At 41.6% G+C, this 25845-nt stretch overlaps 1 protein-coding gene across 20 annotated transcripts in view; it reads right to left on the bottom strand.

The window, feature by feature from the left end:
* Nucleotides 1-25845, bottom strand: part of NUMB (NUMB endocytic adaptor protein) — a 148405-nt gene that overhangs the window by 109340 nt on the left and 13220 nt on the right. Inside the window, exon 1 of one of the 20 annotated variants that reach the window (XM_043515690.1) lies at nucleotides 11244-11266. The exons of the other annotated variants lie outside the window; for them this stretch is intronic. The gene's annotated coding sequence lies outside the window, so the exon portion shown is untranslated. Of the gene's footprint in view, nucleotides 1-11243; nucleotides 11267-25845 lie in introns of those variants that run through there. 20 annotated transcript variants of the gene reach the window in all.

The following is a 25845-nucleotide window of genomic DNA, read 5'->3' on the forward strand; positions in this document are numbered from 1 at the left end:
CACGCATACACCATATCAGTTAACCTACACCCAGTAGATATCATACTTGCATCAATACAGTTTTCCTATAGCTCCTGATTTAATTTTTGAAGATTTCACTTTTTCCTATTTAACAGAAGTAGAGCTGAAGTGTGAGGATTTTGCTATTTCCGGAATCTGTCATTAAAGAAGAAATTTAGCCCTATACCAAATTGAGATCTGGGTGACAGGCTCTGAAATCTTTATGAACAAAAGACTATTCTCTTTTTAGCTGACAGGTGCATGGAGACAAAGGTTCCTAATAGGAGGAAGCAGTGTATGGGGTTACAGCTTGCCAAAGTTGTCTCTGGACATTTTACCAGGTTAGTAATTTCATATGAAAACTATTAATGCATGCAGTAGTTTAGATGTAGAATAAATCTTCTCCACCCACCCCATGCCCCAGAAGTTTGGTTGGGGTAAGTAATACTACAGATAATGCTTTGAAACTAGTTTGCTTCACTATTACTTTTAATTGGAGCATGCCCACTGACGTTTTGGTTTGTAACATTCCCAACATTTCATTCCTTAGGTCTGAAAGCATTGTGTGTCATTTTGGTTTTCTGTTTTTTGCCTGATTTTGAAACAGACTGGAATGTATTTTGCGCTTTAACTTTGATTTTGACTTAGCCCTTTCTACTTCTGGAAGAGTGAGAAATTGAAAATTTGTAAAACAGCTTCAGAATACTGCTCAGTTCTATTCCCCTTAACCAACTTAAGTGGATCAGTTTGAACTGTACACTACACGAGATTCATAAGATACACTATACACATGTGTAGAAGCACTCCTAGAGTAGACTTTAACTGGTGAACACAATTCACCAAGATCTGTACAAGCTACCTGGTAAGCTGACTGAAACTAGTTTTCAAACACCACTTTTTCTGATGTATATAGAACCTTACATTTATTGAGAATGAAATATGCAATAAGGTGGCTCATTTTGCAGGTTCATATATTTGCTTCATATTTTTGAAAAGCTCCTGTAGCAACATTTTAATATCACACTATATTCAATATCTGTCAAATAAAGAAGGTGCCTATTTTTACATTTGTTTCTCATGTTAATAGTACAAGAATTAACAAAACCATGTGCTGGCAGGCACTGAAACACTTCCTTTTGTTTTCCTCCCATGTCCCTCAGAGCCTCTCCTCCCCGCACCAGCCAAAAGAACTTTACCCAATGCACTTCTGCCCTGGCCTACAATTTTGCTAGTCTTTTAATAGTGAAGAGAAAGTCCTAGAGATTTTTAAGGCCAGAAGTGACCATCATGATCACTATGTCTGACATCCAACAACGCACAGGCCATAACGTTCACTCAGTAATTCATATATTGCTTCTTATTCAGCTAGATCATACCTTTTAGAAAGATATCCAATCTTAAAGACTCAAACTGAAGAATCCATCACATCTTCATGTCAATTGTTCCAGAACAGCCCATATTAAATGGCTAGACACTGGTTAACTGACAGACTGCAAAAAGTAATTGTAAATGGAGAACAGTCATCCAATAGTTCTTGGTCCAATGCTATTCAATAGCAATCAGTGATCTGGAGTACAGAATTGCTATTAAGATTTGCAGATGACAAAAACTGGAGAGGTAAACCATGCGGACAGAGGAGTTATGTTGACTAATCTGGATCACTTTTTAAATGTAGTCATTTGAACAACATGCATTTTAATATAGCCAAATGTAAATATATATGTCTAGAAACAAAGAATGCAAGTCACGCTGGGAATCCAGTGACAGTGGAAAGTACTTCAGGGAAATGACAGCCAACTGAATAGGAGTTCTCAATGTAATGCTGCAGTTAAGAGGGAGAACATAATCCTTTGTCGTATAAGTAGGGGAATGTCAAGCAACAGCAGAGAAGACTTATTACCTCTGGATAAGGTATTAATGGGACCATTACTGAAAATACTGCCTCCAGTTCAAATGTTCATGCTTCAAAGAGGATGCTGCAAAAGGTTCAGAAGACAGCTACAAAAATTATTCAAGTTCTGAAAAAAATATACCATATTATAGTGAGACTTAAGAAACTCAATTTAGTTTACCTAAACAACTTGACCATGATCTACAACAGGGGTTGGCAACCTGCAGCATGCATGCCAAAGGCAGCACGCGAGCTGATTTTTAGTGGCACACTGCTATCAGCCAGGGTCCCTGCCCCGCTCAGCCCACTGCCGGCCTGGATGGATGGAACCCCGGGCTGGCAGCAGGCTGAGTGGGGCTGGCAGCCAGACCAGCGGATGGAACCCCAAACTGGCAGCAGGCTGAGCGGCTCAGTGTGCTGCCGGTCTGGAGTTCTGTCCACCGGCCCCTGCCAACTGCGGTCCCGCCACCAGCCCTGCTCAGCCCACTGCTGGCCTGAGGTTCCGTCCATCCAGGCCAGCAGCAGAATGAGCGGTGCCAGTGGCAGACGGAACCCCAGACCGGCAGCATGCTGAGCGGCTCAGCCTGCTGCCCGTCTGAGGTTCTGGCCGCCGGCCCCTGCCGGCCGGGGTCTTGGCCACTGGTACCACTCAGCTTTCTGCCAGTCTGGGGTTCTGTTGGGGGGCCCCTGTAAATATAAAAATTTATTACTGGCATGCAAAACCTTAAATTAATGAAGCCTTGGCACACCACTTCTCAAAGGTTGCCAACCTCGATCTACAAGTTTCTACATGGGGAAGGGATTTCAAGTAGTAGGTGGCTCTTTAATCTGCCAGAGAGGCACAATACGATCCCGTGGTTGGAAGTTGCAGCTTGACAAAAACTTTGCACTTTATTTTCAGTTTGAACTTAACAGTGAGGGAATCAGCCATTGGAACAACTTACCTGGGGATGTAATAGATTCTCCTTCACTTTAAATCTTTAAATCACAACTGGCCATCTTCTTAAAAGTATGTAATAGCTCAAACTACAGCCCTGATGCAGAAATTAATAGGTGATATACTTTGCTTTACATTATACAAATCAATCTAGATCAATGGTTCTCTACCTGAAGCCCACCAGCCATTTGCGGCCCAATCAGCACAGAGCTGCGGCCCATGTGATAGCCTCAGGGCCATACAGGTAGCACTGGATGCGGCTCACAATGGTAAATAGGTTGAGAACCACTGGTAATTGTGATGAAGTGGAGCTGCTCTGTAATAATTTATGAATAATGTATGTTGATCTGGTTAAGAGATTTAACATATGAATATATTGGTTCAGTTTAATATGGGATACCAGGGAAAAACGTTCAGGAAACAAAGAGACAAGCCATTTCTCCTCAATCATTTGAAGGAGAAGAGACAATGCCAGGACAGAAAGACCTGTGCACGCTGGCAGGTTTAAAAAAAGTCTTTTTAATTGCTTTGATCCTACAGCTAAAACCAAAATATTTCTCTTAAAAAAGCTGTTTTGTCATTGACCACCTGTGACACTCTGTACCTCGGGAGAGCACCCCGCACCCCCATGTTCATCCTGAGAATATGATTGTGTGGTATCCAATGCAAAGTTTGTCACATCAGGTGTCTTCAGAAGGCTCATAATGCACTGAGCATTGTTGCTATAGTAATGTTATAGGTTGTAATTTTATGTATATAGTTATGAGGCTGAAAATGTGTCCTCAGGGTTTAAAACAAGCCCAGGCAAAACTCTCCAGGAGCAGTTCACACCTCATCAGGGCATGTATAGGACAAACCCAGCCCAGCCTCACAGGAACAAAGGACACTGGCCTAGGCAGCAAAAAAAGGATCTGTTGGACTCTCGAGTGAGTCACCCCCCTTCCCTTCATCAGTTTGGGACTACGATGAGGTAATGCTCACCTAACTCTGAAGGGGGGGAGGGTGGAGCCAAGAGGGAAGAAAGAACATGATAAAAAGGGAGAGACGTTTGCCATGCTCTCTCTCCCATCTACAGAGACCACCACCAAGAGACTGAAGCACTGATCAAAGGGGAGAGCCTGGCTGAAAGGCAACCGTCAGCCTGTGGTGAGAAGCATCTAAATTTGTAAGGGCACTGAAAGTGTTGATGTCAGCTTAGAATGCATTTTGCTTTTATTTCATTTGACCAAATCTGAATTCTTGTGCTTTGACTTATAATGACTTAAAATCTATCATTTGTAGTTAATACATTCATTTGTTTATTCTACCTGAAGCAGTGCATTTGAAGCATATCCCCTTGGGATAACAAGCCTGGTACATATCGGAGGTTTCTAGGGTTGTGTCTAGGACTGGAGATATTGGCTAGCGTCATTCGGTTGCACAATCCAAGCAGTTTTAATCTACAAGCATAGGAAACTTTAGGAAAGTAGTCAATTGCATCATTTTTTGCAATATAGGACAATATTTCTCTAGGATTTATGAGATGCCAGCCCAAACTCATTTTGATCTGTGACCAAAGCTATGGATTTGAAATGAGAAAACCCTGCATCAAAAATCTGATTAGAAAAGGATAGTTAGCTGAAAGTTTCCAGATTATAAACAGAATATTTGTTCATTAAAACTTTAGCATAACAGAGCTAACAAAAAATATTCCACTGATTTCCCTCCACCCCAAAATAGGCAATTATCCTTACTTTACAAGATTTTAAAAGCTAAGAATTAGACAAAAATCTTTGTCTTTTGTAGGTAACTAATCTGAGGAATCATCACAGATTGAAGTGTCATTATAGGAGGTTTTGGAATTAATTGAGAAATTTAACAACAAGTCACTGGGACCAGATGGCATTCACCCAAGAGTTCTGAAAGAACTCAAATGTGAAATTGCGGAACTATGGTTTGTAACCTATCCTTTAAATCAGCTACTGTACCCAATGACTGGAAAATAGCTAATTAGCGCCAATATTTAAGAAGGGCTCTAGAGGTGATCCTGGCAAGTCTAACATCAGTACTGGGCAAATTAGTTGAATCAACAGTAAAGAATAAAATTGTCAGACACATAGAAGAACAAACTGCTGCGTAAAAGTCAACATAGCTTCTGTAAAGGGATGTCATGTTTTACTAATCTATTAGAGCTCTTTGAGGGGGTCAAAGATGTGGACAAGGGGGGAATCCAGTGGACATAGTGTAGTTACATTTACAGAAAGCCTTTGACAAGGTCCCTCACCAAAGGCTCTTACGTAAATTAAGTCGTCATGGGATAAGAGGGAAGATCCTTTCACGGATTGAGAACTGGTTAAAAGACAGGGAACAAAGGGTAGGAATAAATGGTAAATTTTCAGAATGGAGAGGGGTAACTAGTGGTCTTTACCAAGGGTCAGTCCTAGGACCAATCCTAATCAACTTATTCATAAATGATCTGGAGAAAGGGGTAAACAGTGAGGTAGCAAAGTTTGCAGATGATACTAAACTGCTCAAGATAGTTAAGAGCTAAACAGACTGTGAAGAACTTCAAAAAGATCTCATAAAACTAAGTGATTGGGCAACAAAACGGCAAATGAAATTTAATGTGCACAAATGTAAAGTAATGCACATTTGAAAAGATAACCCCAACTATACATACAATATAATGGGGGCTAATTTAGCTACAGCTAATTAGGAGAAAGATCTTGGAATCATCGTAGATAGTTCTCTGAAGACGATCACGCAGTGTGCAGAGGCAGTCAAAAAAGCAAACGGGATGTTCGGAATCATTAAAAAAGGAACAGAGAATAAAACTGAGACTATCTTATTGCCCTTATATAAATCCATGGTACGCCCACATCTTGAATACTACATACAGATGTGGTCCCCTCATCTCCAAAACGATATACTGGCATTAGAAAAGGTTCAGAAAAGGACAACTAAAATGATTAGGGGTTTGGAACGGATCCCATATGAGGAGAGATTAAAGAGGCTAGGACTTTTCAGCTTGGAAAAAAGGAGACAGGGGGGAATATGATAGAGGTATAAAAAAAAATCATGGGTGGTGTGGAGAAAGTGAATAAGGAAAAGTTATATACTTGTTCCCATAATATAAGAACTAGGGGCCACCAAATGAAATTAATGGGCAGCAGTTTAAAACAAAGAAAAGGAAGTAGTTCTTCACACAGCGCACAGTCAACCTGTGGAACTCCTTGTCTGAGGAGATTGTGAAGTCTAGGACTATAACAGGGTTTAAGAGAGAACTGGATAAATTCATGGAGGTTAAGTCCATTAATGGCCATTAGCCAGGATGGGTAAGGAATGGTGTCCTTAGCCTCTGTTTGTCACAGGGTAGAAATGGATGGCAGGAGAGAGATCACTTGATCATTACTTGTTAGGTTCACTCCTTCTGGGGCACCTGGCATTGGCCACTGTCGGTAGACAGGATACTGGGCTGGATGGACCTTTGGTCTGACCCAGTATGGCCATTCTTATGTTCTTATCTGCTAAGATCTTCCATAATTCAGTGAAGAAAAAAAAAACTCCCCACCATCTCATCCCACTGGATTGGAGATGAGACTACAATATTAAGTGATTTTTACAGTCTGACAGAAAGATGATGAGAAGGTAACTCCTACATGGCACAGTCAATAGGCTTTGATAGACTTAAGCCTCCAACAGCCTAATATATCTGGAACAAACAGCAATTAAGCCCTGGTCTACCCTACAAGTTTAGGTCAAATTTAGCAGCATTTAGCAGATTTAACCCTGCACCCGTTCACACGATGAAGTCATTTTTGTCGACTTAAAGGGCTCTTAAAACAGATGTCTGTACACCTCCCCGACAAGGGGATTAGCACTGAAATTGACATTGCTGGGTCAAATTTGGGGTAGTGTGGATGCAATTCAACGATATTGGCCTCCAGGAGCTACCCAGAGTGTTCCATTGTGACCGCTCTGGACAGCACTTTGAACTCCGATGTACTAGCCAGGTACACAGGAAAATCCCTAGGAACTTTTCAATTTCATTTCCTGTTTGGTCAATATGGCGAACTTGGCAGCACAGGTGACCATGCAGTCCCCCCAGGATCATAGAGCATAGAATGTTTCTACACTCCCCCTATCATCTCCATCCCTAAGCTTATCGCAGATTAGAAGGCGAAAAAAAACCGCACTCGCGATGACATGTTTTCCAAGCTCATGCAGTCCTCCCGCACTGATAGGGCACAGTTTAATGCATGGAGGCATTCAGTGGCAGAGGCCAGGAAAGAATTGCTGTGTTTGCTTAACAGCAAAAGTATCATGCCTTGCTAGTGATCCTGTCCGAGTCAGGTCGCTGTGTCAGCCTTGGACGGGGACATGACAGCTTTCTCTGCAGGAAGGCCATAGATATAGACATTGCATTAGGTAGCTTCTGTAGCTAGAGAAAACATTCCTGTGCATTTGGCAAAGTCTGTGGCAAAAAAAGAAGCCCCATGACACACCAAACTATTAATACACAATTACACATTACATAAAGTATAATAGGGACCACGCAATGGATACATTCAAGTTGGGTTTCTGTAGTGTAGTGATCATCATGTTCTTCTAACACACGAAAGGTCCCTGGTTCAAAACCGGGTGGAAACAGGTCACTGTTCCTTTTTCCGACTCCCCTCCTGTATTTAGTCTTAAACAGACCGCACTGTGAAATTTTAACTTTGAATTATATCATCAATTTTGAGTTAAATAATATGGAAGCAGTCTCTAAGTTATAGTCCTGGGTTCCTTACCCTTTCAGCTGCTCTGATAAATTAACATTTTTCTTAGGGGTGGGGGAAAATTTTCATGAAGTCTTATAGGGACGAAATGCTATCTAGGACTCTAAAATAATCTTATCATGGTCCATAGAGTGCAATCCTTCGTTATGGATTTGTCATTCCACAAGTTGAACTGCTCCTTACTACTGTCCAGACTTCATGAGCCATGGGAGCAAGGGGCAGGCTGGGATAGGTGTGACCGCGCGGTGCTGCCGGTTGGGAGAGCAGCTTAAAGGCAGAAACCTCCAGCTCGCATGATATTCCGTTGAGATGAAACTTGGAGAACAACTGGAGTCACTCCCATTCTGTGCTCTAAGAGGAGGGTAGCCATGTCTGTCCAGGAGCCCCTGATCGACCTCACCGAAGTCTGCCAGGAGCACCCAGGAGACGTACGATGACTATCAGTCCTACTGCACTGTCTGCCGCGAAGGCAAGGAGCTGCTGCTGTGTACCAATGTAGTACCGCGTCTGCCAGCAGTACCCAGGAGACATACGGTGATAGTGAGCTGAGCGGGCTCCATGCTTGCTGTGGTATAGCAAGCATGGCAGCGGGGTAAGCGGGGCCGGCAGCCAGGACACCGGCTGACAGGAGCTGGGGCTCCGTCCGCCGTCCCCGCTCAGCCCACTGCCTGCCTGGGGTTCCGATCATCCAGGCAGGCAGCGGGCTGAGCGGGGATGGTGGACGGGACCCCAGAATAAAGGTGCAAAACGATTGTCTGCTGTTACTTTCACAGAGAGAGGGAGGGGGGCTGACATGTACCCAAAACCACCCGTGACAAAGTTTTTGCCCCATCAGGTATTGGGAGCTTAACCCAGAATTCCAATGGGCAGCGGAGACCGCGGAAACTGTGGAATAACTACCCACAGTGCACCGCTCTGTAAATTGATGCTAGCCACAGTAGTGAGGACACATGCCACTGATTTAATGCGCTTAGTGTGGAAATATGCAATCGACTGTATAAAATAGACTTCTAAAACTTGACTTCTATAAAATGGACTTAATTTCGTAGTGTAGACATACCCTTAGTTGCATCTTTTCAGAAAGCTCCAGAAAATAGCCACAAGCCTACCAATCTTGCAAGTTACACTCAGACTAGAACAAAATGTCCATGCACAGTGTCAAGATGAGGTAGTAATCCAGCATTGTTCTTTGGATTAAATATTTTGCTAGTGCAGTCTGAACCTGCCTCACTTACAGCCAGCAGAATATTTCTACCCCAACCGTAATTAGGCAAACTTTGAAACCAGGGTGAACTGCTCTAAATAGACAAAGCTGCAATTCTAGATGTTGGTCCAATAGAGAGCTACATAGATATTGCCCCCAGTTGCTGTGATCAAGGCAGATCCCCACACTAGAGAAGAAATAATAGCTGTTTAAGGTATTTGGTCATAGTCCTCAGACTGGTGTTTGAAAACTCAGCACTAGACTCAGGAAATAACGAGGTGAAATTTACAAGACATATTACACCATTTAGCACAGTGAGCAGGGCAGATCACATTGTGAGAGATTATTTTTTTGGTTACATTATCAATACAAGAATTTCAAAAACTAAACTTGAACAATACTACTGCGTTACTTGGTTTAGAAAAATCCATGTCAAATAAATTAAAGGAAATGAAAGAAGAAAGTTAGATGGAAGACTGCATTAGTGTGCCCATGAAGCTAGATTAAAAGTAAATGAAACTTCATTCCTTTTTTTGTGTTACTAATGCTATTACTGAAACTCATCCTACAATGCATCTGTGCTTAAGTAGGGTGTAGCTTTCAATATCAAACTGAACGAGGCAAATAAAGGAAACTTGCTGGAGATGAAGTCAGCAGAACTGGGGAAAATTCAATTGCTTTTAAATTAGGTAGCATGATGAAAATCCTAATTCCCATAATGTGCGCACACAGTTTTGTAACCCGCTGGCAAAGTGGGTTACATTTCCCTCTACAGATGGGTGCACAGAAGTTATGTCTACACTTTGAGCTCAGGGTGCAACTCCCAGCTCAAGGAGACACACTCATATTAGCTTTCAGACCTAGCATGCTACAAACAGAATGCATCCTATGGAAGCACAAGTAGCAGGATGGGCTAGCAGCCCCAAGTGCACACCCACCTAAGACCCTACGCATTTATTCAGAGCAGCTAGCACGTCCCACCACTACAGTTACACTAGTTTTACCATGCTATCTTGATGAGCGCTAGAGGGAACTGCACTCCCAGCTTGAAGTGTATACATACCCATATAGGATAAACAGCCTGCTTCTACTACCAGAGGGAAATGGGTCCATACTACAGATTCAAATCCTGCTTATGCCCATCTCCTCCACAAAAAATGGGGAATTTTTATGTAAGTCTCCCTCTATAAAATGACCCCTAAGTGTAAAGACCCTGGAATAATAGTAATTGTTAGTAATTTTATATTGAAAACACTTTAAAAAATGAATTAGGATGTTGTGTTAAACGTTTTAGTGTATTTTTAATGGTTTGTATTGTTAGTCCCTTTAAGACCACTGTGAGCTACTTAATTGTACAGTGCGAGGGAATCTTTGCCCATATGTCCAAAGAAGAGAAGATCATGTGTGTAAGCTCCAAAGAGACCAGAATTTAGAAGCTTGTCTTTCCAAAAAGCAAGTCTTAGCCCTGGTCTACACTGGGGGGGGGGGGGAGAGGGAGAATCGATCTAAATACGCAGCTTCAGCTATGTGAATAACGTAGCTGAAGTCGACATACTTAGATAGACTTACCATGGTGTCTCCACTGCGGTGAGTTGACTGCAGCCATTCTCCCATCAACTCTGCCTGCGCCTCTTGCGGCGCTGGAGTACAGGAGTTGACAGGAGAACGCTCGGGGATCAATTTATTGCATCTAGTCTAGATGCAATAAATCGATCCCCACTGGATCGATCGCTGCCCGCCAGGTAGTGAAGACATACCCTAATTCTTGAGGAGGAAACATTAGCACTTATCAGGGCACTGGATCCCTCAACTAGTTATAGCCTCTCTCCTGGAGATCACCAATCCAGACCAACTCAGAAGGGATTCAAAGTTGCTCCCATCTATAGGGCATTTGGTGGGTCTCAATTTACCTCCTTAGTCAAACTTTGTCCCATGTCACCACACTTAGTAATAACTGGCAGATTCAGACAGGTAAAGTCCTGCAAGGGCCAGAGACTGAACTGACCCTAAACGAAGTTGCCCTGCCAGCACCACCAAGTCGTAGGAAGTTTGTCCTGCTGCTGAGTGTTTTTTATTTTACCAAGGCTGTCAAAACAACCCCTTTCACAAGCAGTAAAGGCACACTTTGAAGATTAAGTGTCTATGGCTATATGCAAATTTACCAATATGAAAGTTAGGTCATTAGTTTTCATAAATTTGCCATATACAGAGCTACACAAAACCTGGTATCTATACTTCAGAAGAAGGTGACAGTCCTCCTAAAAACACAGCTAATTCTTTTACATATTGAATATTTTCAAGCAGTCTCCCACCACTGCACTACCAAGTGGCAGCAATGATAGAATCACTACAGCAGACTGGTGGCCACTATTTGTACTATTATACAGACCTGCTCAGAATTAGAGGGCAGCAGGGTAAAAATGCAATCAGCTGATCTGTACCAATGCTTACCTCATTACTGCTACTGGCAGAATTGCAAAAGTAGGAAGTTTCCCCAAAAGCTGCTGTGTTAAGGAATCTTAGGTCCTAAAATAATATTTTTGACTCTTGCTAAATTCTAGGACTCAGTAATCTTGTGACAATGAATACCACCTAAGTTTTAAAAATTATTTTTAAACTTTCTCCTTGTTTGAGTTGAGAGGCAACATTTATTTATATAAGCAGGACTTAAAACAAGGTCTATAGCACTTTCATAGAAGAAATTTTAGATTAAAAAATGTTGCTAATTTACAATTTTGATTCCCCAGGGTCCCCAGCATTCAAGAATCACGCCACTTGGTCGGATGGTCCTAACCTCTATGTCAGTTAAGTCAGGGATTGTCAAACTTTTTCTTTCTGAGCCCCCCCTCCCCCCCACATGCTATAAAAACTCCAGAGTGGAGAGGGGAGACTCAGGGCTCCAAGCCTGGAGGGACCCTTGGGCATAGGCATAGTTTGATTTGGGGGGGAGGCGGCCAAGGGCCGGTGGGACTCGGGCCAACTCCGCATAGTTAGGTCAAAGCAGAATGTGCCACCTCCACCCCCTGACTCCCCTCAGCAGGCCACTTAGCCCATCTGGGTTGTGGGAGGACACAACTGAAAAAAATACAACTCAAAGGGGGACTCAGCTCAGAAAGTTTGAAAACCACTCACAGTGCAGGGAGAGGGGTAGCTAGGGGTTGTGTGCAGGGAGGTCTCCCCTGTGTTGGCAGCTCCCTGAGGGCTCTGCCAACCACAGAAACAGGTCCCCCCCACCCAGGTAGCTCTTACTGGCTGCATAAGCCGTCAAAGGGGGCTGGGGAGCTGAGGAGCAGCTGCAACCCCGGGCAGCAGCTGCAGATGGGGAAATGCCATGGCTGCACACTCCATGGCACCAGCAGCCAGAGAAGCACCTGTCCTGCACTGCCTGGCTCTGGTGTCCCCGCAACAACCTGGCCATAGGCTTGCCTGAGAGAGCTGGGGTAGAGGAGGAGGTTGAGGGGCAGAGCTGTCCCCAGACTGCCCCACTCTGGGTAAGGCACTGCAGTTTGTGGGGGCAACACTTTTGTACTCACTCCCCCACCAACTCTGCCCATGGGCTCAGGGCTTCAGTCCCTCACTGCTCCCGGCTTCCGACAGGGAGGAAGAGGGGGACCACCAGGGCTCCTGGCTTCAGCCCTGCAGGAAAAGGGGGGGCATCGTGGCTCAGGGCACTGTGTTTTAGCTGTGGGGCCCTGCATCCTCCCTGAAAGGGCTCTCGGACCCCCAGTGAAGAACCAATGAGTTACGCCATAACTGCACCAGAGTTTCAGTTTCCTACATACCTTAACCAGATGATGCAGTATTTCAGGAATTGTACATGGTTAAATATGCACACTGAAATTTATTGGATTAAAAAGCTTCAGCTGACATGACTTCAACTAATCACAAGAGTAAACTTGCATGTAGGTTTCACAATTAGTCATGACTCAAGTAATTTCTCCCATTTGTGATCCAAAAAACAGATCTTTAAAGCATCAGGATAGATCTTATGACTTTTGTATCCATTAACCATGATCTGTAAAGCTTTACTGAAATAAGAGATAACCCTTATATGTTAACATTTGTTCAAGTGACCCAAATTAAAGACAAGAAACTTATAAGTTAATTCCTTAAAGTTTGCATTTTGTACACACCTTTTTATGCTCACAAAATAGAAATATCAAAGACCCCATACACACACTAATCATAGAGCAGTAGTCAGAGTTCCTAGAAGTCCAAGTTTTTTCCTCTTACCGCACTCTGGGTTGTCTTCATTTCAGAAGCAACTCAGATGACTGGCACCCAGATCTGAGCACCCAGATCAGCATAGCCCAGGTCTGAGCAGCCATACCCAAACTCTGCATCCTGAATTGACTGGACTTCTGGGCTCCTATCCCATGGTTCTTTGTGTCACAGTAACCTGAGCCACTCTGATTCTTTCCCAGTTAATTGTGGGAGAACTTGTCTGTCCTTTTGGGCACATACTGGAATTGTGGAAAGGCATCAGAGGACTATCAGCACTCTAATTTAACCTACATCCTTGCTGAAAATTCAGTGGGCAAGTTACCAATCCAAGTGAAACCCTAATCTTTAACCAATGCCCCACGATGGGCCAGATAGCTCAGACTGAAAGCACCACCAAAGATAGGAGAGAGGTTAGGGGCCACACTCAAATAAGAGCCCGAGTTAACGCTGTTGACGAAGACTTAAATATTGCTACCTCTCTGTAAAGGCTAAGTAAGCAGTGACAGTCACTCAGTTTCTCTAGGAGTTTGGGGTTCTGAACCACTGTTTAAAGTTAAGAATAATAAAGACAAGGGTTTTGACAGAGTGCATTTTCATGGGCTGAAAACATGAATAAATTTAAAAAGCTTTGCAGGTTACCTTTAATGAGTACAAGACATTGTCAGGACTATTGAAAAACTGAAGATATAGGAAACTCCCAACAATTCAAAAGATCCTTCTAAGTTTAAGTTTTCCTTTTAATGAGTCTCTATAAGCTTTTACCATTTCAAACTTTCCATTACAAAACTTGGACACATCTCCATCTTGCAAACATTTTCCAGTCCAGCAGCAAAGGTGTGACCCTTTACCACAGTGACTCACCTTAGAGGTGCTGCAACCTGAACCAGAATTTCAAATTAAATGTTTTTAAGTGAAACTTAGAAAAATGAAACTGGCCTCAGTGTATTTTTTAAAATGAATTGCTTTCATACTCACTACATTCTTCGCTACCTCAGATGGGGTTTTTATCTATCCATTCATTTTTTGAAGTGGGACAAAGATGTCTTAAGAAAATTGAGATCTATCCACTACCACATTATCCTGTGAATTTGTCCTTTGCTTAAAATTGCTGCTCAAAAAGTTATAGCACCTGCACCTTCCCCCAGACACCTGGCAGATGCATCTTTAATTCTCAAACTTTAGAGCCACATCTGTAAAACTAAGCCCAGGTCTAAAGGTGGGTTTTCTGTTTCACTGTCCAAGCTAGCTTGCACTGGTACAAACTTAAGTACCTACTTTTGTGCCCAAGTATATGCTATTTTACACATTAAACACCTTGCTGACTTAAGTAACTGAGTTATATAGTAATGCAGAATTAACTGGACAAATTCAAGACGACAGTACTGGTTTTGGTTCCTATCTATAGCAAAAAGCAAATAAGTGTGCCTGCATTGTCAGATATCAGCAAGTAAAAATGAAAAAATAAGAATTTTGAGCTATGAGTCTTCACACTAACACTTCTAAAAAAGATTTGACCATTGCTAATACAAGGTCAGTTTCACTCATGCCAATATCAGTGGGAGCACTAGCACTGAAAAAAAATTCTGCTAGCCTTTTAGACACAGTCAATAAGGTTAGAGGACAGTGATTAGCATGCCAGAAGCCTGTCAACTAGTACTTCTACCATTGCTACCAGTGGTAGAGCTGAACCTGGAATAACTATGGTGGGAAATGAGAAATTTTTGGCAAAATATCACCATCTTAATCAAACCAAGTCTACCTTCCTAATTATGAATATAATTAAATACAAACCTGTTAGGGTTTCTAAATCAGCTGCATTCACAGCAAAAAAATGTGGAAACAATTAAAAGCTTGAAGCTACACATTTCAAATGTTGCTTTTTGTGCAATTCTGACTTTCCCCAATATGCAGCTAGAGTAATGAACTATGAACTGGGTTAGAAAATATAATGCAAAAATATGAAGGATAAACAACTAAAATATGATTACACACAAAGTTTATAAATAGGCAAAGCAGCAAATGCAATTAACACAAACATCTTGAAGTTTTAAAAACTATGATTCAACCTGAAATGTTTGCTTCATACAACAGAGCAGAAGCTTATCAGAGTACAGATTGAAATTAAATGCTTCCTTCGCACCTAACACACGTAGTGCACACTCTGTAGAGTGTGCAACTGATGTATCATACTTCTGCTTCAAGTGCTAAAATTGATTTGCACCTCAAGACAGACATTGCCAGTTGCTCCACTAAAAGAGAAGTTAGCTTTGAAACTTCCAAGGCTTAATTAAAACCAAGTAGGCTCATTTTTGCCTTATGTATCCATGCCAGAGCTGCATAAAACTAACAACTGCTACACATTTCAGAAACTCTGTTCTCTACTGGCAGGTCTGATTCACAAGTAACCACCATGATATATCTACATCCCATTTGCTACTAAGATAGGAGTTATTTGATAACATGATGCCCATGCACTACAAAAGAGGGCTATTACATCAAGGTGTTTACCTGTTGCTCAAGGCCAAGAGATAACTTGGGAGAATCTTACAAGATTTGCTGCAGTCATTTGTTATGCTTACAAAGCAGTTATTTTTCCATCTTTTGTCTAATGAATTAGAGGTCTCAGAGTTAAGCATTAGTTTGATTAGCTGTGGCTTTTCCAACAGCTTCAAGACAGAAAGGAATGGAGAAGGACTTGAACAGCTGACCCTGTGTAGATGGGACTAAGATTAGAAGAATTAGAGTTTATTATCTCTAACAGTCAAATGGATGCAGCAATCTGAGCCATTTTATGAACTGACTGCAACACGACAAAGTGTGTTGTACCCATATATCCTTGGGCACATTTGAGAGTTGCAATTGCTGGCTGCTAGCCTTCTCTAAGCAGAGCTCTGACTCAGCTGCTGTATCCCTAAAGATTGATTTCAAGTTGGGGGGGGGAAGCTTTTAAGATTAAAATTAAGATTAGGATAGTACCTTGAGGCTCCAGTTGAGATCAGCACCCATTGTGCTAAATACTGTACAAATACAAAAGAAGAGGCAGTTTGCCATTAAGAACTTACTTTTGTCTTATATCAGAGTAGAAAAGAGAAAGACAATGGAAGAAAGGATTATCCCCATTTTGCAGATTGAAGTGACTTTCTCCTAGGGCTTGTCTACACTTGAAATGCTACACTGTAGCGCTTCAGTGTAGATATTGACTAAACAGATAGGAGAAGTTCTTCCATCACCATAGGAAATCCATCTTCCTCAGAAGCGATGAGTAGGTAGACAGAGTAATAATTCTTTGATGTCTAGTTTTGATGCACTCCAAAAAACTGTGCAGAGCAAATATTTAGATACATGAAACGTCAAACACAAAAACATGACATTTCAGTGATCATGCCAGGCAGGGTGAATAGGTCAGGCAGTTATTTTAAAGCAAGGCTTATCAAACTTATTCACGTTATGGCCAACATCTCATATGCAAACCCATGGACCACCTCTGTTCGGTCTCATGTGTGTCCACCAACTGTTTACATGGCAAAATGGTATTAAGGAAGAATTTATTAATTTTTAGCTGTCAGTGCAAATTTATGGGAGTGAGGAAAAGCCATCCGTAACACCCTGGCACTCCAATATTCACTACTGTCATGTAATTAGGATATGTCTTATACAAAGTATGCCTTGTGAAGTATAATTCTAAAAGTCCTGATCTGCTAGACAGTAATATCTCATTGGATTGTATGTGCTATTGTCGTACGTGAAGTTATGAAGTTTGGCTATGCATGTGTTACTGAAACATGTGAGGCTGAAACACACCCGCAAGCAGCCTTTCAGGTAAAATGTTAATGGCTTATCGAGGAAGTGCACACAAACACAAGGATTACCCCAGGAACTGTGTACAACAGAAACCTCTCAGAGATAGAACTATACAATGGGAACTATTTGACCCAGGTCACAGCAGAAGAGCTTTCCAGTGAGTGGGAAGAAGATATAAAAGGGGGAAAATGACATCATGGGGGGAACCTCACTCTCCCTACAAAACAAGCATACCTGGAAACACCTGAGGAATAAAGACTGAACTGGGGGAATTGATGGTCCCCAGACTAAAGGGATTTCTAGCTTGTGTATGAAAACCTGGGAAACCCAAGCTGAAAAGCCAAGGCAGTTTATGCCTTAAGAATCTGCCAGTCTGTTTCTCTCTCAGGGTGCGAATTTGCTAATTCATATCTTACTTATCTAGTACGTTAAGATCAGTTTGTGGTTTTGTTTATTTACTAGGTAACCTGCTTTGATCTGTTTGCTATCACTTATAATCACTTTAAATCTATCCTTTTGTAGTTAATAAACTTATTTCATGTTTTAATCCAAACCAGGGTGCATTTGATTAAGGTGTCTGGGGAAAATCTCAGCGTGGTTACCACAAGTGTGCATAGTCCTCTTCATACTAAGGGAGAGGCGGACTGGGTGTTAAACCCATATACTGGCCAGATTTGACCAGAGCAGGATGGTACTGCTCTGAGATCCTAGGCTGGTGGTTAGATAACCCGCATGTGACTGCAGCTGGGTGTGTCCCTACCCATGTGAATGCTGATGAAAGTGAAAGCTTGGAGGGCTTTGCAACTTGTCGCATCAGAACAGTGTGAGAAGGAGCGCAGGCTGGTGGGTCAGAAGGCTCCGTGGTATCCCAGTTCCAGGTGGCACACCCAGGGGAACCTGTCACACCATCATTAGAAAGTGGAGCACCACTTTAGAGTTTGAGAAAGTCTATTTTAGATTACGGGGATACGTAAAAAGTGATTACAGTTTGTGTTGTATTACCAATATTAATATAACTTGTAACAGCAGGGTGGAGTTTTAAGTGAGTATAGTTTCAGTGAACTATGTCCAATATAGGTCCAGTAGATGTGAATTTAAATTCATCCTGTACTTGCTTTCAGCCATATGATTCATCCCAAAGTAACAGAAAGAAAATATCCCTTTGCTGTATATCAAAAAAGAATTCTGAATCATTTGCAAGCTACCTTGAGAATCAAAGATTTTTAAAAGCTTACCTGCAACAAAATAAACCAGGTGTGTGGGGTTTTGCTTCTGCAGTAATAAAAAGGTTTCCCCCCCCCTTTTAAACAAATCAAGCATAACCAGTATTTTCTTCTTGCCTGAGAACATACTGGATGACTCAAAAATGAGCAATAAGCAGTGCTGTTAATTGAAGGGGTAAGATTGTTGAATCCTTAATGTTTACCACTAACTTAATTTAAAAAGTTTTGAACAGTCCAGAGAAAAATAAATTCCCCTTACAATAAATTCTGGTTTCACTTCTTTGGTAGCTGTGTTGCCATAATCTTTCTAGTTTCTTCCAAAATGTTCTAGGATAGGTAAGATAATCATTTCTAATATTGGAAAAGCAGAAAGTTTGAAGAGAAAAAAATTTCCAGATCTCCTTTATGTATAATAAAGCAAAAAAGGTAAAAGCCCAGTTTTGTTTATTCCTTTGCAGAATGCCTTTAAACAGCGTGGAGGTGGGAAAAGGCAAACAATGCCTGCTGTAGGTTTTTCACCACCGACCCACTAGTGGCAGAAGCTCAGGTGCACCCTTATTCACCAGAACCTCCTGACTTCTATGCAACATTTCTTGGAAAAAATAGATCCCAGGCAAAGAGTCACTAAGCTAAAGACAAGACTAGAAGCTCAGCCACATTATTCAAGACTTTGGAAGTGGCAAAATTGAATTTATAATGGAGTGAGAATGCTGGTGTACACTGGTAACTTACATTGGCATAGCTACTTCTCTCAGGGTTTGAAAAATCCACATCCTGAGAGATGCAACTACGGCAACCTAATCCCCAATGTGGGTAGTGCTAGGCCAAGAGAAGAATTCTTCCATTGACCTGCAGGAACTTTAGTAAGGGTCCCAAGACCCTACCCCTCCTGTCAGCATAGATAGGGTCTACACTTAAACCACTACAGGTGTGCCACAGTAGCAGTTTAAATGTAGACATATCCTGAGACTCAACTGTAACCAAGGAGGACTCAAGATAAAAGGTGAGCAACTCTACTGAGTTGAGAAAGAAAAGAGCTTCAAGAGTTTACAAAATATTGAGAATTAAACCCTTTCAAAAAGGAATTACGGCCATTTGTTTACTAGAGGGTGAGGAAGCAAAACCAGTTGCTTTTTAGAGATAGTTGCATTTCAGACCTAGAAAGGGATGTTTAGCCAATCCCTTACAAAAGGATGCTTCTAAGCTCATTATAAAGTGAACAACCATGACTCAGTTTTAATTTTATCAGATATCAGGCTCCCTCTACACTTAAACCACTACAGCAACACAACTGCACTGCTGTAGCACTTCAATGTAGCTACTCACTACAGTGACAAGAAGGGTTCTCCCATTGGCATAGGTAACTTCACTTCACTAAGAGGCAGCACCTAAATTGATAGAATAATTCTGTTGATCCAGCAGTTAGTCAGTTTAAATACCTCATTCAGGTGTGTGGATTTTTCAACCCTGAGCAACGTAGCTGAGTCAATCTAACTTTTTAATGTTGACCCGACCTCAGATATTCAAGACAGATCCTTCCCCTACCATTTGTCTTTTAGACTACAAGATCCTTGGAACAGGGGCCATGCTTTTTATGCTTGAAAAAGAACTAGAACATGGGAGGCACTGCTGAAAATAAGAATGATCAGTTTACTGTAAGCAAGAGTATTCTCTCTGCCCCACCCCCAAAAGATATTAGCCCTTGTGCCCAGGACCACAGGCAAAGCTTCTGCTATTCACAGAAAATTTAAAGATGCTAGCACAGGAAGAAACACTACTGTATCTGAAACTTCAGATGCAAGATTAAGAAAGGTTCTCCATTTTGAAAGTCCTTGGCAAATAAGTGTCACAGGGAGTCAGTCAACTGCCAACAAAATGAAAAGGAGTACCTGTGGCACCTTAGAGATTAACAAATTTATCTGAGCATTAGTTAGTCTCTAAGGTGCCACAAGTACTCCTTTTCTTTTTGCAGATACAGACTAACACGGCTGCTACTCTGAAACCTGCCAACAAAATGTTAGTTTTGTTCTACCATAAGGAATAAGTATGACACAGAAGGTTAAACAGCTGTTTCCTCTTAAGTAATTTTGCAATATTACACCTCATAGAATGTTCTGTACTTTGTTGCACTGTAGTTGAGGAGGAATTTAGGGCCAATATATTTGGCATTTCAGAACACGTACTATACTAGAGAGACTGTTTCCAGGTCTCTATCCAGCTTTCTTCCCTATAGCTGGAAGAGACCTTCGTTTTTCATGAGGGAAAAATAAAGGTCGTATTCGTCTGGCTTTTTTTTTTTAGTAACTATTGTTAACTGTAACTAAGGCTGCAAGTCTTTCCCGGAAACTCATGGAATCCGTGATTTCCGTGACCTCCATGATTTCTGCAGTGGCCAATGCAGCTGACCCCAGGGCTGTAGTAGCTGAGGTGGCCCCAGGAACAGTCACACCGGCGGCTGCTGCTCCGATGGTCCCATGCAGCTCTTCCTGGGCACTGCCCTGGAGCAGTGATCTGGGAGCAGCAGCAGTGCCCCGGCCCACCACCCCACACTCAGAGCAGCAGCAGCAACAATGAAACCCCAGGCCGCGCACCCCCCACCAGCAGTGGCAGAACCTCGAGCCGCCCCCCCCACCCCACAGAGACGTGGATTAGTTACCTTGACAAAAAGAACCCTTCTATCAAAGTAGTAAGTGTCTATTATATAGCACTAGAATGACAGCTGCAGCCCTACAGTTGTGCCTTTGTAATGCAGACATACCCTCAGCACTTGAGCATAGATACTATCTATGCCAATTGAAGGGGTTTTCCTGTCAGCATAGGTAATCCATCTCCCTGAGAAGCAGTAGCTAAGGCAATAGAATAATTTTTCCATCAACCTAGCACTGTATATATCAAGGGTTAGATCAGGATAGCTACCTCTCTCGGGGTTTAGATTTTTCATCCCCTGGAGACACACAGCTATGACAATGTAAATTCCCAGGATAAACCAGCTCTTAGTTCACAGCAAGATGGGGTGTAACTCTACCCCGCCGGTCTGCACTGGGAACTTACAAAAATTCACACCCCTGAGAAATATAGCTATGCTGACCTAACCCACAATGTAGACAGCGCTAGATTGACAGAAGAATTTTTCTGTCGACCAAGCTATCACCATTCAGGGAGGTGGATTACCTACACTGACAGGAGAATGCCTCCTGTCAGCGTGTGTCCAGTAATGTCTACAATGAAGAGCTGCCTAAGAGTATGTCTACATTACAAAGGCACAAATATGGCGCTGCAGCTGTGCTGCTGTTGCAGTTTAAGTGTAGACATACCCTAGAGTGCCACACGGACCAGGCTGCTGCACACTAAAAGCTCTGTACTGCACTTTAATCAAGGGTAGATCAAAGTGCTCTAGCGACCTTTTAGCGGGTATCAATAGGGCCCACACTGACACTTAGTGTGCGGCAAGTTAGTGCAGGATAGAGTTACAGCCCAGCTCGCTGCAAATTAAATGTTTGTGTAGACAAGCCTTTAATCTCATGCGCTACCATGACATGAACTTTCTAGACAAATCATGAAAACCCACATGCCTGAAATTGGGCTCTTATATCCAAAATTTGTTTTGTTTTTTTAGAAAGACCATCATGCAATATTTATGGGTATTGTAGGTGTCTGGGATGGGAACCAACAGCACTGCTCCCAACCACCAGAATATCTATAGGAGCCAAGGAAAGCGTTCAACCCTGTAAGGGTATGTGTACATTACAGTAGCACAGTTATGGCACTGCAGCTGTCATATAGATGCTTCTTACGTCCACAGAAGAGGTTTTCTGTTGATGTAGGAAATCCCCCTCTCCAAGAGGCAGTAGCCCTCAATCAACAGAAGAATTCTTCTGTAGACCTAGCTGCATCTACAACAGAGGTTAGGTTGACCCAAATACGTAGCACAGGGCACAACATTTTTCACAGCTCTGCATAATGTAGCTAGGTCCAGAGTGGATAAAAATCTTTTTTTTTTTTATAAAATACTTTTTGACACAAAAAACCTATCTAAAGATATATTATAGCTCAAAAGCTCTCATCATGGAATATCGATTATACATTCTAATTCTATAATGAGACAATATATTCATGTAATGTTTAAGAAAAGTTTTGTTAATGAGTTCCAATAGTTCATGGATTAGGGACCCAATCTTAATGGGGTTCCAGGGACTTCTGTATAGATTTAGGTTAATCCTTCTAGCTACCCAGTGGGACTCAGTGCTCCGTCTAGAAGATACCAGAGATGCTTAGTTTTGCAGTTCTCAAACTGGGATTTGCATCTCCCAAGATAACATGCTTGTTAACAGCAACGTTTTTAAATAAATTATATATAGAGAGGTGAGAAATAACGGACCTCAACCCTATTGTCCCTCTGCAAATTTGTGTACACAGAGTCAAACCCTTACCTCTCTAAAAGTGCAAAGTTTCAAAAAGTTCAATGAAGAAGAAGAAGATTGTTGGAGCCGGAATAGATCTGGACAAAAGTCTCGTGATAAATGTGAGAAGGCAGGGGCAGGCAGTAGAAACAAAAGTGAAACTGTTTGAGCAGCACATTCCAGAAGTCTTGAGGTCTCTCCCAATGTAGCCTTCATTGATTTGAGATCTATCATACCATTCTCTCACTAGAAGGGAAAACCTGTAATGGCAGCAGGCTGTAAAAGAGACCCAGTTTGGGAATATTTTAAATGAAGTTCATCTAGGTATGGGTCAGTCAGGCATGTGTGCAAAATGCAAACAGTGCAATAAAAAAATGCAAGGCCTGGTTGCCCAAATGAAACATCATGAGACGTGTTCCTTCTCAGGAGGAAGCTGTGTTGAAGATAATGAAAGGAACATGTCTGAACATGCAGGATCTTCAGGTTGGTAAACACTTTTTTATTTCATATTTCTTTACAGACTGCCTTCTTCCTTCTGGACTATTCTTGAATTCTCATGTTTGAGCAAATATAGTTGTTACCCTGTGGTACTATCATTTTAGATGCAGTTGTGATAAAAATAAATAGCTGAAATAGGCAGATCTTCCTTTTACAAATTAACCTTTAAATTAGTACTGAGTGTCAGTGAATGCAATGAGTAATACTAAATGAGCAGTATGGTAATAAATAACTGCACGGACTTATTTTGTTTAGGAGAATCCATCCTTAACATACAGGATTCTGAAAACTATCCACCTTCAAGATCACCATCATTTTCTCTAGTTTCAGAATTATCTGCCAATGATAGTGTTTCAGTCGCATCATGTACGTCACATAGCCACAGTATATTACCTGTGGCAAAAAGAAAAAAAAATCTCCATCATCCGGAAACAAACAGAGATAAGTTTGTGATAAGAACCAGCAGATTACAAAAAAAGAGGTAATTGATGAAAAAATTACCAGGTTTGTTTATGCAACAAACTCTCCTTTCTGTAGGATTGAGAACCCACACTTCATTAACATAGTTCAGTCATTAAGACCAGGATACAGTCCACCCAACAAAGCAGATGTCACAGGCAAATTGCTGGATAAAGTGTATGAAAGAGAAATTGAGTAGTGTGCAAAAGGTCTAGAGGGTGAAATTGTTAACCTGAGTCTTGATGGGCGAAGCAATGTCCACAATGATCCTATTGTATGTGCTTATAGGACAACAGAAGGGAATATCTTCCTTACAGAAACAATTGATACATCAGGAAATGCACACACAGAATACTTACAAGTAGCAGCAGTAAAAGCTATAATAAACTGTGGAAAAAAAATTCAAATGTTTAGTACACAGCTTGGTCACAGACAACGCACCCAAGATAAGAAATTTAGAAGAGAGTCCCAAGCTAACAACATACGGTTGCAGTGCTCATCTGATGCGCCTCCTAGCCAAAGACTTCAGTGTTCCAGAAATAAAGACTGTTGTTGAAATTGCAAAATACTTCCGTAACAACCATTTTGCAGCAGCCGCTCTGAAAAAAATGGAGGAACCAAGCTAACTCTCCCACAAGACACGTGATGGAACTCAGTAGTGGACTGTGTTGAGCACTAGATCAAGAACTGGCCTAATCTGATGACAGTTTGTGAACAAAAAACCGTGAAAAAATAGATGGTACTGTCCTAGCCAAAGTTCTCAACATTGGGCTTAAGAGAAATATTCAACACATGCTGAGTATCCTGAAGCCTATTTCTGTAGCCTTGAACAAAATGCAGGGAAATAGCTGTTTTATTGCTGACGCTGTTGAAATCTGGAAGGAACTGAGTGAGATCTTAAAAAGAGAAATATGCAATGACAGAGTTAAATTACAAGCATTAAAAAAAACGAATGGGATAAGCACTAATATTCTCAATACTCGGTACCAGGGTCAAACCTTAACTGCTGAAGAGGAGTTGGCTATGACATGGACATCCAGCAATCCTCCCTCCATAATGCCAACTATAATAAGCTTCAGAGCGAAGGGTGAACCATTCAAGAAATACATGTTTCCTGGTGATGCTAAGAAAGTCACACAAGTAAACTGGTGAAAGTCGCTTAAGCACTTGGATTCAGAGACTGTTGAAGTGATAATCTCACTTAACAGCAGTAGCTTCTTCTGCCAGTGTAGAAAGAATATTTTCTTCCTTTGAACTAATTCATTCCAAATTCAGAAACCGTTTGGGACCTGAAAAAGCAGAAGAGCTTGTTTTTCTTTTCCAGATTATGAACAAATAGGAAAATGAAGGTGAAGATGACCGAGTTAGCTGCAGAAGCCAATATTTTAAGTTGACCTGGCTGACAGCCCATTTAATTTTTTGGGTTTTTTTGTTTAAATATTTCATTTAACTATTTTAGTTAAAAACAAACCTAATTTTAAAAAACTTGAATGTTTAACTAAATTCAAAAATTCATATGCTTGTTTTGTTAAATTATGTTTGTTGTTGAATATATAACGTTTTAGTTAAATAAAAATGTAGATGTCTGTCTAGTGATGTTCTCCTCCTAATACAGCATGGCAAGAAAATCCTCCAAATGTTAATGATTAGCCAGTTGAATTGGAGATAGTTCACATCCCAATGACTTGATAAATATCTGCTTCAATTACCTTTGGTAATTGAAATAACCAATCATTCATTTTCTGATATAGCTGTAACACTAATCTGAAAAGTTTTCAAAATAAATCACTTTAAAAATGTACAGTGTGTACCTTCTAAAAATGAAACCTACATCTGTGAGTTGTGAAGAATATGTATTAAGGTTATAACAACCAACAAGAATACACTTTTATGTAGAAATCCATGATTAAATCGAGTCTTCCAGACTAGTGATTTAAATCAATTTGATTTAAATCAAATCCACCCTGGCTAGGTCAATCTAATTTTTAGGTGTACATCAGGCCTCATATCCCCACAGAAGCCAGATAAAGGAGCAAGATCAGACAGGTGTCCATACAATTAGGAGGAAAATAAAGCCAGGGTACAGCAGAGCCTCTAGACTTCTCTTGACCCCTCCACTCAGCTGACAAAGCAGTGTTAGCAACATAGTCTGGTAGTACTGAGCAGCCAGGCTCAGTAAGGGTATGGCTTCACTACCCGCTGGATCAGCAGACAGCGATCGATCCAGCGGGAACTGATTTATCGTGTCTAGTATAGACTCAATAAATCTACCCGAGCACTCTCCCGTCGACTCTGGTACTCCAGCACCATGAGAGGCGCAGGGAGTCGATGGGAGAGCGGCAGCAGTTGACTCACCGCATTGAAGACACCACGGTAAGTCGATCCGAGTAAGTCAACTTCAGCTACATTATTCACATAGCTGAAGTTGCGTAACTTAGATCGATCCCA

The sequence above is a fragment of the Dermochelys coriacea genome, chromosome 6, assembly GCF_009764565.3.
Source record: "Dermochelys coriacea isolate rDerCor1 chromosome 6, rDerCor1.pri.v4, whole genome shotgun sequence".
Lineage (NCBI taxonomy): Eukaryota > Metazoa > Chordata > Testudines > Dermochelyidae > Dermochelys > Dermochelys coriacea.